Source organism: Typopeltis vanoorti, chromosome 7, assembly GCF_054136105.1.
Source record: "Typopeltis vanoorti isolate ZY-2024b chromosome 7, IOZ_Tvanoo_1.0, whole genome shotgun sequence".
Lineage (NCBI taxonomy): Eukaryota > Metazoa > Arthropoda > Arachnida > Uropygi > Thelyphonidae > Typopeltis > Typopeltis vanoorti.
Window position 1 is genome coordinate 34,202,855 of NC_143555.1, and position 16,698 is coordinate 34,219,552.

The window sequence follows — 16,698 nt, forward strand, 5'->3', positions numbered from 1 at the left end:
GTCCACCACTAGCTTTGATCACCTCCTGCACCCTTTGAGGGAGGCTTTCTACCAATGTGTGGCAGACATCAAGTGGAATTTGTCTCCATTCCTCCAACTAAGCAGCACTGAGTTCAGTGACAGATCAAGGATGTGCTACTCTAGACCTCACTTGCTGCACCAATTCATCCCACATGTATTCAATGGGGTTGAGGTCAGAACTCTGTGCAGGCCAGGACACTTGTTTAACACACATCCCTTCATACCATTCCATAATAGCTGCAGCTTTGTGGCATGGGACATTATTTTGATAGTAACATGAGTCCATTCCATAAAAATTCCACAGTGTAGGCACACTTGATTAGCCAGAATATCAAGATACTATGCTGCCTTCATGGAACTACAGACAACAACCAGTGGTCCCACTCCAAGCCAGCTGAATGCACCCAACACCATTACTCCTTCACCACCAAATTTACTGTGGGTACAACACACTGTGGCAACAAGTGTTCACCAAGATGCCTCCATACCTACACCCTGCCATCAGACTAAAAATAGGTGATCCTTGATTCATCGCTCCAGAGTACCGTTTTCACACGTTTTCCAGAGCATGTGAACTGATCAATTGTCCAGTTCACAAGCTCTTTGCACCATGCCAAACGAAGCCACCTTATTTGTTGTTGTGATGTTTGGCTTGAGTGTCGCTGTTCTTCCATGGAAACCCAGTACGTGGAGTTCTTTTCGTACAGTATTAGTGCTCACCATGGCATTACTGGCTTTCTGGAACTCATCGCGTATGGGATGGTCTGTGTCAACTGTAGCAGGTTTTTGCATGCCACCCATTTCACCACCCTCCTGTACCTATCCATCATTTGTGGTGGCTGCCCTTTTCCTGTGCTTGTGATGCCAGAAAGTCTCCCCAAATGTTGATTTTGGAAGCTCCAGTTGAACGACAATGGCATGTATGGACATGCCGTCAATGTGACAGCCCATGATAACACCATTCTCAAAAGTCAGTGAGTTCCCATCGTGTTGCCATACCACCTGTATTCAACTGCTACAATAAAATACTACTTTCTACTATTTGTACACCAGTTTTTATGTTATTAGCAAACCTGAAATATTCCAATAACCTCAAATAACAGGGGTGTCTGGACAGTTATTGGTAGTTAGTGCATGTGACATTAAGGTGAAACTCCTTCAAACGGGTTGAGAGATGCCAGAAATATAATGGTTTGGAACCCTGCAAAGACTCCTTAGATGTTGGAATGTAAGCCAATTATCTGTAGGATTTCGCGAGGGTTGTAATTTAATTCCATTAAACTTTTGATAGTAAGAAGTCCTTGTTGTAAGGCCTGAGGGAGAGAAGCAAACATGTCAAGTCATTAACATTATGTGCTCTATTAATTAATGACTTGACAACACCAATTTTTCGGGAAGTGCGATGAGCAAACTTTTGATGTATATATCTTCCAATAAAGGTTGATTTATGACTAATACTGGTTGATCAAGTACTGAACATTGTGTGAGTAAGAAGAATGTCCAAGAATACCAGCATTTTCTTTTTCTATGGTGAATTTAATATATGGGTGAAGGCTATTGATCCCACATACGAAACTTGTAGGTTAGCTTTCAGAATGAGGGAAAACAGCAAAATGTTGTCAATGTATCAAAAACAAAGAGAGGGTTGGAGATGAATGCATAAAAACAAGGTTGTTTTCATGCTTCCAGATTGTTTAAAAATAGTTTGTCAAAGGTGGAGACAATGCGCTACCTATGGCTATGCCTTCACTGGTCACAGATCTTATTTTGTATAAGAAATTCAAAAATCTTGACATCAGGAGGGAAATCATTTTTTAGAACACTTACAGTTTCAGACAACAGAATGTTGGTGAACAGGGAAAGAATGCCAAAACTGAATAAAATAACTCACTCTTGTATTTTAACATTCTTGATTTTTTCAAGAAAATGCGTAGAATTCTTGATAAATAACCTTGGTTTTCTAGTATGGGTCGTCAATAGATGTGATGATACTAAACACAGGATCCTGTGAGATGAGCTAGTCTTCTCCATAGAAGCAGTTTTAAACATGAATGCCTTTTCAAAGAAAGTTGTGACGTCCTTTTACACCAGTCTAACCTGAATCAGAATGATTCTCCCCCTCATTCCTCCAAAATAAGTTTAGGAAATTCTCATTTTGTGTGTGTGTGTGTGTGTTTTTTTTTAAAGTTTTTTTTTTTCTTTTTCCCTAACATGTGGCAACAGTCTTCAACTGGTAAACCAAGTTGTATTTTCAGACACCAGAAAGTTAATCACATCCAATGGCATTTATTCAATTGTATACTCAACAATGTGTTCAAGAACTAATACCTGTCCTAAATCATCTCCATAAATCTTTATAAAGAAGCTGGCACTTAACAACCTATTCCAAAGAAAGAAGAAGAAAGTTAAAAGTATGCCACACAACTACAATGTTGAAACATTACATCGATCTGCTCAAAAATAACTGAGAAAATCAAGCTGATGTTAAAGGAGAAAGCACACACACAATGAGATAATAATTAACTAATTATTAAGCCAATATTTCAACTTGGCCACCAATGGATTCATGAGCACAAAGAAATACACTAAGCAATGAACATAGGCGCACACCAGCAGAATGGCAGACTGGAGGTGAAAGGTAGGATCCTACAGTACAAATCAACCTAACTGGTGTCCTCTACAGGTGCAGTAATAAAATCTGCTGATGGTCTCCAAGTTTGTAGAGCTAGGAAGCCAAATTTGTTAACGTTTGGAAAATGTAGTGTCCCAGATTCTAAAAATAGTCTCCCTCAAATTTTATATCCGCTTCTGTATAAAATGGGGGTTTCCCCACAATTGGATCCAATAATCTGTATCCGTGCCACAGTTTGGTATTCCAAAACAGCTGTACTGTAGGTTACAATTTCTGTGTTCCTCCAGATAGATCTTAGCGAGCAAGGGATATTATCTCATCTTCTTTATACCCTCTTTTACCTTGCGGTGTTGAGGGTCCATTGATCATCGGACCTCACTCCGTTTACAGGATAAGGTGGTCAGCCCTATGCCCCGGTGTATCCTATGGCCTGTAGTGTTAAGTTCTCAAGGCCAGTTTGCCTACTTTGCAGGATGAAAAACCCCAGAACAAACTGGGGGAAAAACCCTGCTGTCCACGCCCAAGACTGGCTAACTTGGCTATGGCTGAGGAAGATCCTTCAGCTCCTCACGTCACTGACGGGAATCGAACCTAGGACACTCCTTCCCCAGGCATATGGTTGCGAAGGGCATAGCCACTAGGCTAACCACGCGGAACACCAAAATGATCTAAATGATGGAGAAGACCTTTTGATGAGTTATTATAGGTAACTAAGGAATTTTTTTTAAGTGTCCTTGAATGTAGGAAATGCCAATGGATTTTTTTTTTGGGGGGGGGATTGAAAGCTCTGTTGATTCTGTGAAATTGAATGCTATTGGCTAAAAAGTATCCCATATGTGATCAATTTTGTTGGAGTGGCTAGTGTGGCCTAGCCATCTTTCTTTTTCATGTTCATCTTACACAATAGAAATTGGTTAATCAACTTATAGCAAGTTAGTACTGTGTATGGATAATGAATTGGGAAAGGAGAAACTTGTTTATATTTGATTGAAAGGCTTATATATTGTATTGTATTCCTTGTGAAAACACATGAAGGGAAAAACTGCTCAACAACAGCATAGCAAGGATGAAAGAGGAAGAAAAGAAACTTGTTCTTTGTTTGGAGTTAAACTATGACGGATTTTGGATGGGAACTGCACACATTACAATGGATTTAGTAGAGAATCGAGAAATTGTTGATGCTACTTCATGGTATCTACTTACTAAAGTTTTGAAAGCACCATATTGCTGGCAGAGATGGCGACATGATAAATGATAGATTTACCTTCCAATGTGAGTAACTTTCTATAGAAAGAAAGGGAAACAGTTTTTTTATTTATTTTACAGTGGCGAAAAGAATACTCAGATGTTGGCTATTCGAATGTACTAAAAATGTTTCCAATAAATCTCAGCCATATGGCTAAATGGAGAACATGTCATTGATATAGAGTAGCCATATTATGGGTTTGAGAAGGACATGGTTTAGGAGCATATTTTCAAAATGTTCCATGAAAAATAATAAGGGAGGGGAGAGAGGTGGGGGCCACACAGCTGTGCCTTCAGTCTGCTGATAGTTCTGTGCTTATACCCAAGGTGCATGGTAAAAGTGAATAAGAACAATAAGTTGAGGAGAAAGAGAGTCTGAATGAGTTTTAAGGTTTATATTACTGAATAGGGAGGCTATAACAAAACTGATCATAATGTCAGTATCTTAGAATCAAGTCTAAAAAGCAACATATGAAGTGCATGGCCTATAATGAGAACCATTGGGCTAATATTGTACACTGTAGGTCTTAAGAGTGTGCTGTTTGTGCATTTTTGGTGATCCATATATCAGTAGATGGATAGTTTGGGATAGTTTCAGGAGGCCAGTATACAACTTTGTCAAAGTATTGTATTTTTCATTTGGGTAGGTCAGCATCAAAATTTTTAAGTAGATTTAACTCTGAGTAATATCTACATATTTCAATCATATTCCAAGTGATCGAGTACTGTATGGTGTTATTACACTTATCTGCATTTGGGATGATAATGTTCTGGTTTTGCCATAGCTTTCTGAGTGCCGTGAGTTCCCTGTAGGATAACTTCTGCTTCAGCATCTTTGCATATGTCAGAATGCTAACTATGTCCAGCTATTATTGGCCATATGGGATGGGAGGCTATAAATGCCTCATTCTATTTTTGCCATGATTAGAAGACTGAGTATTTTCTTTGGAACTAAGGCATAGTGATGGCCAAGGCTGAAAGCATACTGATAACTTCTTTCTTGAGATATGAGATCATGATAAATTAATTAGTTTGTTTAGGGGTCAAATGAGAGTTTTATCTTTTCCTAGCTAGATTAATGAATTGTAGGATCAATTAAAATCCTACCATTGTAAAATGGTAGAAATGTAGGATCCCACCTTTCACAATCTGTTTTTGTATACTGTGCGACTGGTGCACATGTAGTTTATTTCTTTGCAACTACAAAGATGTCTTGGTGACTAAGACATGATTGGCACATTCATTTGTTAGCAAAATAAATTTAGTTAATTATTATCTCTAGACGTGTTTTTTCCTCGAAATATCGACATGAATTATAATCAATGTCTCAACATCAATGCTGCCAATTTAGCTTTTTTGTAACTAGATCTACCTCCTTTTTTTCTTCCCTAGCTCCAAAAATTTTAATCTAGCACCTAGCTTCAAAATCTAGCTCCTTCAGAACTTGTTTCAGCTATTTTTAGTTGTTTTCATAACCCGCTCTTAAAGAAATTTTGTAAGTTCCTTTAGAAGATAGCAACGTGACGCCGAAATATCAGAAAGTATTTATTAAAGTATAATTTAATTTATATCCTTAACTACGTTGTTCAATTCCTTAAGTGTTTTAATAATGCATAACCAACGTATAAGCCTATCTACTAGAATCTTAAAGAAATTGTTTTAAGTTTTCCAGATGCTCGCATTTGATAAAGAATTGTATTGTATGTTTGGAGAGAGTATAATACATATTTCAAATGCACGATGATGTCAGTCAGTCACATAACCTAGCAGTGTGCCATTTTACCACCTTGAAGTTCATAGTGCTGTTACAAGTTAGTCTGTTACACAGTGTTACGGTTGGCAGTTACGACAGCAGGTGGGAAGTTGTCAGACTGATCATAATTCATTGCAGTAAAGAGTTGCATACCCTTCTTCAAAAATGAGCAAAGAGACAATAAAGCTTACAAGTGAAAATTTAGGAGGGAGTGGTTGCAAATGGGAATGTTTAATAAATGGCTATGTGAAGTTCCTGGCGACACTACAAAAGTCCACTACAAGTTTTGCAGGTGTGATATAGTTGCTAAATATTGCCAGCTTGTAAATCATAGTGAAACTAAGAAACATCTTGCTGCAGTTCCATATGAGGCTGTTGCTATTATAAATATGATGAGACAGCAAACTTTGAAGGCAGCTTAGCATTATTTCTTTGTTGTCACTCATCATTGAACAATGCGATCATCTAGTAGATCTTTGCAAAAATATCATCCCAGATAGTCAAATTATGCCAAAGGTAAAAATGCACTGAACCAAGTGCTCGGCAATTGTAAAATATGTTCTAAGTGAGCATTTTGAAGAAAATCTAATTATAGATATTGAAGATGGAAAATTTAGCTTGCTAATAAATGAATCTAATGATATCACAGTGAATAAGATTTTAGGAATTGCCATAAATTCTTATAGTAAGAAATTCAACAAAATTATGCATACATTTCTGAGTATGGTGGTTCTAAAAAAGGGTCATGCTAGTGGTAATGTGGCTGCACGGAAAAAGAGTTCTTAACCAAGAAAGTGGCCATTAAAAATCTCATTGCAATTGGCACAGATGCCAGTGCTATGCATGGTGTCAATAATGACGTTTATGAACAACTGAAGGCTAAGATTAAGGAGGGAATATATGCTTTCAGTTGTTCATAAATGCTCTGGATGTGTTATGCCATTCAGTGCAACTGGCAATGTCTCACGCTTGAACAGGATCTCTCCCAAGAAAATTAGAATTTTTACTTAAATATAAAGAGCTAATAAGCTTCATTTCGGCGATATAAACAATATTTTAAATTAAGGGGATATAAAATCCACATTATTTCAAAACTGAATAAGAAACTCAAAGATTGGAATCGAATCAGAGTTTCATGACGAATATAGTAAACTATAAAGTATCGGCAAAACACTAGCGTGAGCTAATGCAAGTGACCTTAGTACGTAGTACAATATCGGACAACTCGTTGCAAAGGTGGGGAAAGTTCAGACCGCTATTCTTAGGTATTTTCCATAATGTAAAAACACATTTCCTAGGAAATGTATGCTGTTATTACATTATGGAGGGAGGTCACTACCCAGACCGGTTTCAGCCTTTTTTGAGGCTTCATCAGTGAGTAGCTAGACCATAATACCAAAGTGTATAGCGAAAAGAACTTATATACTCTGCTATACGAGTTTCCAAAGAAGTGCAACCATTAAGTTATTTAAATATAAAGAGCTAATAATCTTCATTTCGGCAATATAAACAATATTTTAAATTAAGGGGATATAAAATCCACATTGTTTCAAAACCGAATAAGAAACTCAAAGATTGGAATCGAATCAGAGAGTTTCATGCCGAATATAGTAAACTATAAAGTATCGGCAAAACACTAGCGTGAGCTAATGCAAGTGACCCTAGTACGTAGTATAATATCGGACAACTCTTACTAGGGTCACTTGCATTAGCTCACGCTAGTGTTTTGCCGATACTTTATAGTTTACTATATTTGGCATGAAACTCTCTGATTCGATTCCAATCTTTGAATTTCTTATTTGGTTTTGAAACAATGTGGATTTTATATCCCCTTAATTTAAAATATTAGAATTTTTAGTTGCCAAAACCCACAAGTGGTTTTCACATTCTTCTTCAAGATAAGCAGCGTACATATAAAACTAACAATGAAAATTATGCTCCTCTGAAAATTGTAAGCAACTGTGTGCAATGAGTTGGCTCTCCATTGAACCTGCAGTAGACAGAATTCTCAGTCAGTGATTGGAATTAAAAACTCATTTTGAAGTCATCAACATGACTGAGAAATGTTACAAAGCTCAAATTTTGTGAGAGATGTGCAAATATATATATATATTTTTTTTGATGGACCCACATACGAGAGGTTGGCTGGTCAACATATAGTACTCGAGTACTGTATATATGGGTAGTGGGAGGGGAAGGGGCAAATTTGTTGACATTCAATTTAAAAGCCTGTATATATTCCTTAGGAAATACATCAGAGGAAGACTGCTCCACAATATAGCAGTAGAAGGGATGAAGGAGGAGGAAAAGAAACTTGTTCTGTGGATTTCAAGGTGTACTGTGAAAGGACTGGGCGATGGCTGTATGTGTTCCAATGGGCTTAGTACAGAGTGGGGGAATTATTGATGCTGTTTCAGATGAACATTTTCCATGGAAATATTTATAGAATAAACAAATTGCAGAAACTAAACATCTATGTGAAAGTGGGGGGGGGGGTAAGAGATGGATCATTTATCAGTCTAATTGCTCTCCTCTGTATTGAGTCAAGCATTTTGAGAGAGCTTTTAGGAGTCCAACTACAAATGTGAGAACAGTATTCGATAGCTGGGCTGATTTGCAATTTGCATAAGGTTAACAGCTGTTTGAGGTGAAGTAACATCTTGAGCAAAAGAGAAAGTCTAATTTTTTGGAAGCTGAGGATGCAATGGTTGTGATGTGTTTATGCCAAAAGATGTCAAGGTATTTCCAAGAAGAGAAATTTCATCTGGGAATTTGGGCGTTATCAAAAATAATACTGGGGGAAAATGGTTCTTTTTTGTGGGAAATAAGACAGAACTGGGTTTTATTAGCATTGAAGTTGACGAGGTTATCTGAGCCTCATTGGAGGATGGCTCGGAGGTCTGAATTAAGGGAAGTTGTGGTCGATGTTCTGTGGGTTGAAGTCAGTTGTATAGGGTAAGGTTTATCAAATGAAAGGGAGGAGTACAATGTGCTGTTATCTGCAAAACTGTGTACTGGGTTGGAGGTCAACTGAAGTAGGTCATTAATATATACAGAAGGAAGAGGGTCAGTGAGAGAACTGAACCTTGTGGATCCCAGCATTAGTTGGATAGGAGGAGGATAGGGAGCCATCTACCATCACACATTGTGTGCATCCAGACAGAAAGCTGGCAATCCATCTGCAGAAGTCCTGAGACAGTCCAAATGAAGTTTGCTTAATAAGGTTTTAGAAATATCAAGTGCAACTACTTGGGATTCACCAAATTTTTCCATGGCATATGTCCAGAGATGGGCAATATATGAGAGCAGGTCACCTGTTGATCAGCATCGACGGAATCCGTACTGGTGGTCACTTAATAGCTGGGCACCTTCAAGGTAGATTAGGAGTTGAGGATTTGGATTATTCCTAAAAATTATGACAAATGCAGCGATTTGTCATAATTTTTAGGAATGGATGAATATAGGCCAATTTCCAGGCTTTGGGATATAATAGTGAAGTAAGAGTATGTAGACAGCATAGGACAGGAGTCAGTTCTGCTGCACAGACCTTCAGGACAATTGGAGGAATGCCATCAGGGCTAGGAGCTTTTTTTGTGTCTAATTTTGACAAAGGTTTATGATTGCTTTCTGGCAAAAGGATACAAGGGGGCATTGTATGTTGGGCAGTTGGAATGACTAGGGGACAAAGATGAAAGGAATCTGTTGTACCTTTTATTTTTGCATCCTGCTCTAGTTCAAGTTCAGCAAGTTAACAAAATTTTCAAATCTAACAGTGCAGATATGATGAGATTATTTGAAAACCTTGCTCATTTGATTCACTGTATTGCTAATATGATAGTGCTATCATCATCCAGAGTTGACCCTCCAGAGTCAGAGATTGATGACTATTTGGATTCCAAACCAAATCTTGGTTACAGATTTGAAAGAAAAATTTCAGAGTTGATGATACAAAAAGAAAATAACACAGAATGATGAGCACAATCTTAAAAATAGAGCAAGACAGTTTTTTCTTGGTCTCTTCGAACAGTTTAAGCAAAGGTTGCTTGAAAACTTGAATATTTTAAGAATGATCTCTTCTTTTTCTGTTGACAATACTCTAAAACATATGAAAGAACCTGTTACTCCTATCTTAGAAATAATGCAGAAAACAGAAAAAGATGTTGCTGCTGCTGAATACCAGTACAATACTATCCACTTAAATAAATGGACAAATATAGAAAAACACTGAGCTATTCTGGAATGAAATGTGAGAATACAGAAATTCATCTGGAATGAATCCATTTAAAGAATTGCTATGTGCAATAAATTTATTAATACCGCCAAATTCTAATGCAGAAATTGAATGAATTTTTAGTTGCATGAATGCAGTTAAAACTAAATTAAGAAACAAGATGGAATTGTCAATACTGTCAGCTATTTTGTCAATCAAGTATGGCCTCAGGCATAACAAGTGCTGTAATCATTTACCACCATCTACACTGAGTAATATTTGAATTATGGCCACATATAACAAAGCTGGAAATCTAAGTGAAAATGCAGGTGACTTAAGCACAGACGACCACTTGGAGGATGACTTTAGCATCTTAAATGCAAGTACCGCTTCATCTTGAGTAAAGTATGCAACTGAAAAGTATCTGCTACTACGTTTAAAATTAGCTTCAATTTTTATTTTCAACTCCTTTTTAGCTCTTTTCTAGCTTTTTTTTTTTTTTTTTTTTTTTAAGATATAGCTGTTTTTCAGTAATTTTCTTTTGATAACAGTACTCAGCATCCACACCAGATTACTGATCTTACATGGAAGTAATATAGCACACAAACATGCCATTTTGATATGTGTAAACTCAGATTAGCGATACTCCTGAATAGACTTACATTCTTCAAAAGCTGTCACGACTCAGGCATTATTCCAACCTGCATAAAAAATCCTGCCTAGGTTTGTTTCTAAAAAATATTGAGTAAACTAAATTGAGTGAATTTAGTTTAATACTAAAGCTTTTAGTATTAAACTAAATTCGCTCATTTGTGAGAGTAAATTGATGCCACACAAGGTTAATGGAAAGAGATTAATCTCTGTAAAGATTGTTTTTATATTCTGAGTGTTCATTATTACAATTTGGATTGATGCAATGACTTTTAACTGTTTCTTTCAGAATCTGGAAAAGCACTGACTCAAGACCAAATACAAAAAATATACACATTTGCTAAAACTAAAACAATATATATATATTTTAAATAAAATTACATAATTACAAAATTAACTGGATCCAAGGCCTTCCAAATCTACACTTTAGAGATTTCTTATCCAAAAATATTAAAATCACCCATTCTCTGACTCATTCTATTACTGGATTGTTTAACATATAGTTAATCACGTCTGCCAGACTAAACACCTTATTTTCACAACAAAAATGTTCATAGTTAGTTTCTTTGTTAGGGCCTTTTCCAAAAACATAAACATTTTCTTCTTTTCCATAGGATCCTTTCTTATCACCCTTATGTAGTATACAATATTATTCCTCACTGAACCTCTTGCAGTTCTATTTGATGCACAATTTACTGTACCAGAGGAAAAAAGTTTCTTTTACTACTTCATAAACAACATATCTAAGCTCAGCTAATTCTGTCAGCTTTTCCAGTAGAAATAACAAATCGATCTGGCATCCTTAAGATAGATGAAACTTTCCAATCAGTGTTTCCTTGAATATTGACTGCAATATTTTCTTTTATTTACTAAATACTTGTTGACAGTCAACTCCTCCAATTTAAGGATTCACAGTTCTACGATTCCTTTTCGGAATCTTCTACTAATATTTTTCCGACTGTCACATAAAACTTATACACTTCATAAGAACAAAATTTGTCTCCAGTCTGTGTTCTTAGACTTCCATTAGCTCTCTCTCTTGTTTTCCTCGTTACTTTGATACCGAACTCTCTCTGTCAGCTGTCAACCACCCATCAAACTCTTCAGCGAGCATGCACACTCCATGAAAGCGACAAGCAAGAAGTTAATGGCTGACTATGAATATAAAACACAACACTTAATCATTTTAAACTACAATAAAAGCATTGAAAGTAACATAACTATCAAAATTTAGTAAGTACATAAATTTCTCAAATACTTTACATTTCATTTTGAGAATAATAATATCAATAACAGGCACATCACAAGTGCCGATATACGTGGTATCAAACCAAAATTAATAATATACTAATAGAGAAATAATTGTAAAAAGATTCATAATTATAAATTATGATTATTTTTACATTAATAACACAAATTGTACTATTGAAGATTCTCGTGAATATCACCAATGCTTCAGAACAAAAAAGAATTTTAAAAAGTGAAGGCTTACCATCTTCAAAAATTCGATAAATAAAGCCAGAAAGATATAAAACTCATTTACTCCCAAGAGAAAACTGTAGTAAATTAATCGATCATATTTCAGCTCAAAAAAGAAGCTATCAATGACCTCAACACTGATGGCTTTGTTTTCTGAACTTCCCAGTTTGTTTTTTTAATTTTTTTTACTCAGTTTTCATCATCATCATCAAATTCCTGATATGTACCCTCAGGGGGTGTAATGGATATGATAGTACTACATGAAACATTTACATCATTACTAACTTTCTATCTACAATTTTCCTCCAAATCAATCTGTTACCTGTCATTATCAGATCTTGTATTTCTATCTTTTAAGGCAGGGGTCGGAAACCTTTTCAGACTCTCAGCCCACATTCAACTTTTATTTTTAATAATTGGGATGCAAGTGTTTAATTAAGAGAAATAGTGACTGAAAAAAAAATACATAAGTTATCATCATGAATATCAAGGATTTAGGCCTAGCATGGCCTGTTCCAGCCTTAGAAATCATCGTTGAATCGTTTAAGAGGATGTCCTGGTTTTCTTTTTCCTAATGACTTGTACTTAAAGGCTTGTTTTGGTAATCTTTTGTTTTCATTCTTTGAACATGTTCCAGACATTTATGTTTATATTTTTTAATTTTTTCTATTACTGGTTCTTGGTTTAATTCTTTCATAATTTCTTCATTTCTTTTGTGATCAAATAGGTTATACTTTGCAGTTTTTCTCACAAACTTCGTTTCTACTGTTATTAATCTTTGTTTGTCTTTTTGTTTTATTGTCCAGATTTCGCTTACATACATTAAAACTGGTAGGGCGGGCTAATATATACTTTTAGCAGGGCCGTATTCATGGGTGTGCGAACTGTGCGGTGGCACAGGGCACCCCCCCCCCCCGCAAAGAGCAAAAAATTTTAGAAAAGAAAATCAATTTTATTTTAATTATTATATAAATTAATATTGTAATTATTATATAAAAAATATTATTATATAGAAAATATATGTATATAATTCTACAACAAATTATTGTTGTTATAGTAAGCGAAATAAGATTGTAGAGGTAGAGCGATACTATTTGAAACTACTCTAAGATATATAACAATATTGTACAACAGTGTTAAATAGGGAAAAGTGCATTATAAAATGTGTTTTTAATAATTTTAAGGAGTTTTTGATTTTAGTTGATGATTTTATGAACAAGTAAATATATACACGTACTGTCATGGCAATTTTTTTATATGACATTACTTGCAAAACATCTTAAAAAATATATTTTGTACACTCATTTTAGGTTATCCAACATCAGAATTTTTCTTCAACAGCAGTTTTCATTCTATATTAGATTTGTTTATTTTCTAATATTATCTATTTTAGATATATTTTATTTATCAGGTAAGTAATTTTGTTTTAATTTATTAACTTATTTTATAACTAAATCTATCGTATTTAATTCAAGAGTATGACTAGTCATGAGAGAGATTATTATGGAAGAAAATACCCAAGTGGGCATGAAAAACAAAAGTGAAAACAAGAAAAAGAAGTGGCTGAGGAACATCAAAGAAATTCACTGTTTAAATTTATGAAGTTGAACTCATATTTGTTCAGACATATCAGTTAATAACGGGAGTTCTGAAATAACTATAAACAGTCGGCTTCAACATTAATTAATCATGAGAGTTCTGAAATACTCAAAGGAAGTGGAGAACATGACGCGTTTGGTCAAACAACGAGTACTGAAGATCCTACAACTGAGACACCAGAGGAAGGTGAACTATTTACTATTGATGATCCAGCAACATGGCCCAAAATTTTGAACAACACAACACTAACACAAATTGTACAACATGGTCCACCGTCTCCTCCGAATGAAAATGATTTCCAAAAGCTGACAACAAGGTGTTTTTTCACAGCTCACTATATTAGGACAATTGCAAACGGAGAGAAGCAAAACAGAAAATGACTTGTATATTCAAACTCTATTTTTTGTTTTTGTTGCAAATTATTTTCTTCTGATGATAATTTTTTATCTAATAATGGCTTTTCTGACTGGTGACATGTAAGTGAAAGATTAAAGTCGCACGAATGAAATCCAGTGCACATGAAATGCATGCATTCATGGACACAAATGGAATGTAATTTAATAAATCACAATACAATTGATCAGGCAAATCAAAATGTCAAAAATTTAAAGCAGAACGGTTAAGAAATTTTTAAGGCGAATAGTAGTAGCAATTCTTTCTTTATATGAACATAATTTAGCTTTTAGAGGTAATTTTGATACTTTGTACACAGCCCATAATGGAAATTTTTTTGTAATCATAGAATTAATTGAAGAATTTGATCCACTTTTAAAAGATCATTTAATGCGATGCTCGGGTAAGAAATATAATATAATAGGTAAGAAACAAAATTGGTATCTATCAATTGTGCAAAATGAATTAATTGTTAATATGGGAACCAAAATTCAACAAAATATTGTAAATATGATACGACAGGCAAAGTACTATTCAATAATTCTCGATTGTACTTCTGATATTAGTCATAAGGACCAAATTTCAGTAATTTTTAGAATTTACATACATTTGAAGCAGATATTGAAATATGTGAACACTTTTTAACGTTTTTAACAACTAATGACACTACTGGTATGAAAATATAAAATCACTTTTGAATAAATTAAATCTTAAATTGTCAGATTGTAGAGGGCAAGGGTATGATAATGGAATGAATATGAAAGGAGTATGTAAGGGGATAACTATCTGCGACAGCATGTAATGGAAAATACTAGGGGTCAGAGAGTGCTTGACCTAGTAATTGCATCTGAGAGAGTGATCATAGGGTCTTGACTTGGGAGGTGGCTAAAGGTGTGGAATTTACAATTAAGACAGGGTATATATGTAGAATTATCGGGCTGGTAAGTATGACAAGCTTAGGAGTTTGATTGGTTCAGTGCCATGGCATGTACAACTGCAAGGGCTAGAAGTTGATAGTGCATGGGAGGCAGTTAAGAAGTGTTTGCATGAAGCAATGGCTGACTGTATACCTAGAGTCCGAATAATAAATCAAGTAGGGGTTAAATGGATGAATAACACCATTAAGCTTGAGCTGCAAAAAAAGAAACAACTATGGAGGGAATTTAAGGAGAAAGGTGACTGGCAGGCACATGAACGGTATAAAGCGCAGGCCAGAAGGGTAACGAGTGTGGTAAGAAAAGCAAAAAAGGATTACGAAAGAACATTGGCAATGCAGGCTAAAGAGAATCCTAAACAATTTTTTCGATATGTTGCAAGTAAAAGGAAAAATGTATATGGCAGAATGATTTTAAAGAATGCCAATGGTAGGGAGGTAACTGAATCAGTTGATATAGTTGAGTTACTGAGTGAGCACTTGGCAAGAATATATCATCCAGGTGGTGACACTGCAGAAATGAATGAACCAATAGATTATATGGGAATTGTGGTGAATGAAGTGGAGGTGAGTAGTCTATTACATAACCTCAATGTCAATACATCTGTGGAATTGGATGGTATACAAGCTCGTGTCATACGTTAAGCAGACTAAAGAATTGCCAGTACCCTTGACTATTTTGTATAATTTGAGTCTCAGGTCTGGGTTAATCCCAAGGGGGTGGAAAGAGTGGAAATAGTTCCACTGCATAAAGGAAGTTTCAAGACTACTGTTGTAAATTACCGACCGATTAGCGTATCAGGAATCGTTGTCAAGGTCTTGGAGAAATTAGTCAAGAAAAGAATACAGGATTGGATAGATGAAAATGGGGTACTGTATGGGGGACAACATGGTTTTGTGAAGGGTAGATCATGCCTCAGTAACTTGCTCACGTTTTTTAACACAGTAACAGCTGAACTGGATAAGAGTAATGGGTTTACAGTGATTCTATTGGACCTTGCCAAAGCCTTTGACAGGATACCACATGGAACTCTAATCAGTAAACTGGAGCAGATGGGAATGGATATAGAGTTGGTGAGATGGATAGGAGGGTGGTTGATGGAGAGATACCAGAGAGTGGTTTATTCAGGAGTTGAGTCCAAAAGACGGCTTGTGACTAGTGGTGTGCTGCAGGGCTCTGTTCTTGGACCACTACTTTTCAATTTGTTCATCAATGATATAGGAAAGGATCTGAGAGGAAATGTTCACTTGTTTGCTGATGATGCAAAGTTGGGTAGAGCAATTGTGAGTGCACGGGATGTCAAAATTTTACAGGATACTTTGGATAGTTTGGAGGACTGGGCTAGAAAAAATGGATGTCAATTTAATGTGGCAAAGTGTAAGATTATGCATTTTGGGGTGAAAATAATAGCAGCAGTATATCACATTGGTGGAACTGTACTCCAGGAGATTGATGAGGCCATGGATTTGGGAGTGTTGGTGGATAGGGAATTGAAGTTTAGGGGGGCACATTGCAAAAGTGGCTAAATCAGCCCATCAAATCACTTGGCTTCTGAAAAATACTTTAACAAGCAGAGACAAACAAGTTATTGTTCCTCTGTATCGAGCCTTGATAAGACCCCATCTGGACTACTGTGCTAAGATATGGATGCCAGGGTTTCTTCTTGATGGGGAGGAGGTGGAGAGGATCCAGAGATGAGTGACCAAGATGATAGCAGGTCTGTGGAATGAACCTCATGAGAACAGGTTGAAGATTTGTGGGTTGCAAAAATTGGTCTATA

General features: G+C 35.8%; 1 protein-coding gene across 3 annotated transcripts in view; it reads right to left on the bottom strand.

Annotated features, from left to right (window-relative positions):
* The window catches only part of mRpL1 (mitochondrial ribosomal protein L1), a 386,771-nt gene that overhangs the window by 307,461 nt on the left and 62,612 nt on the right, over nucleotides 1-16,698 (bottom strand). The window lies entirely within an intron of this gene.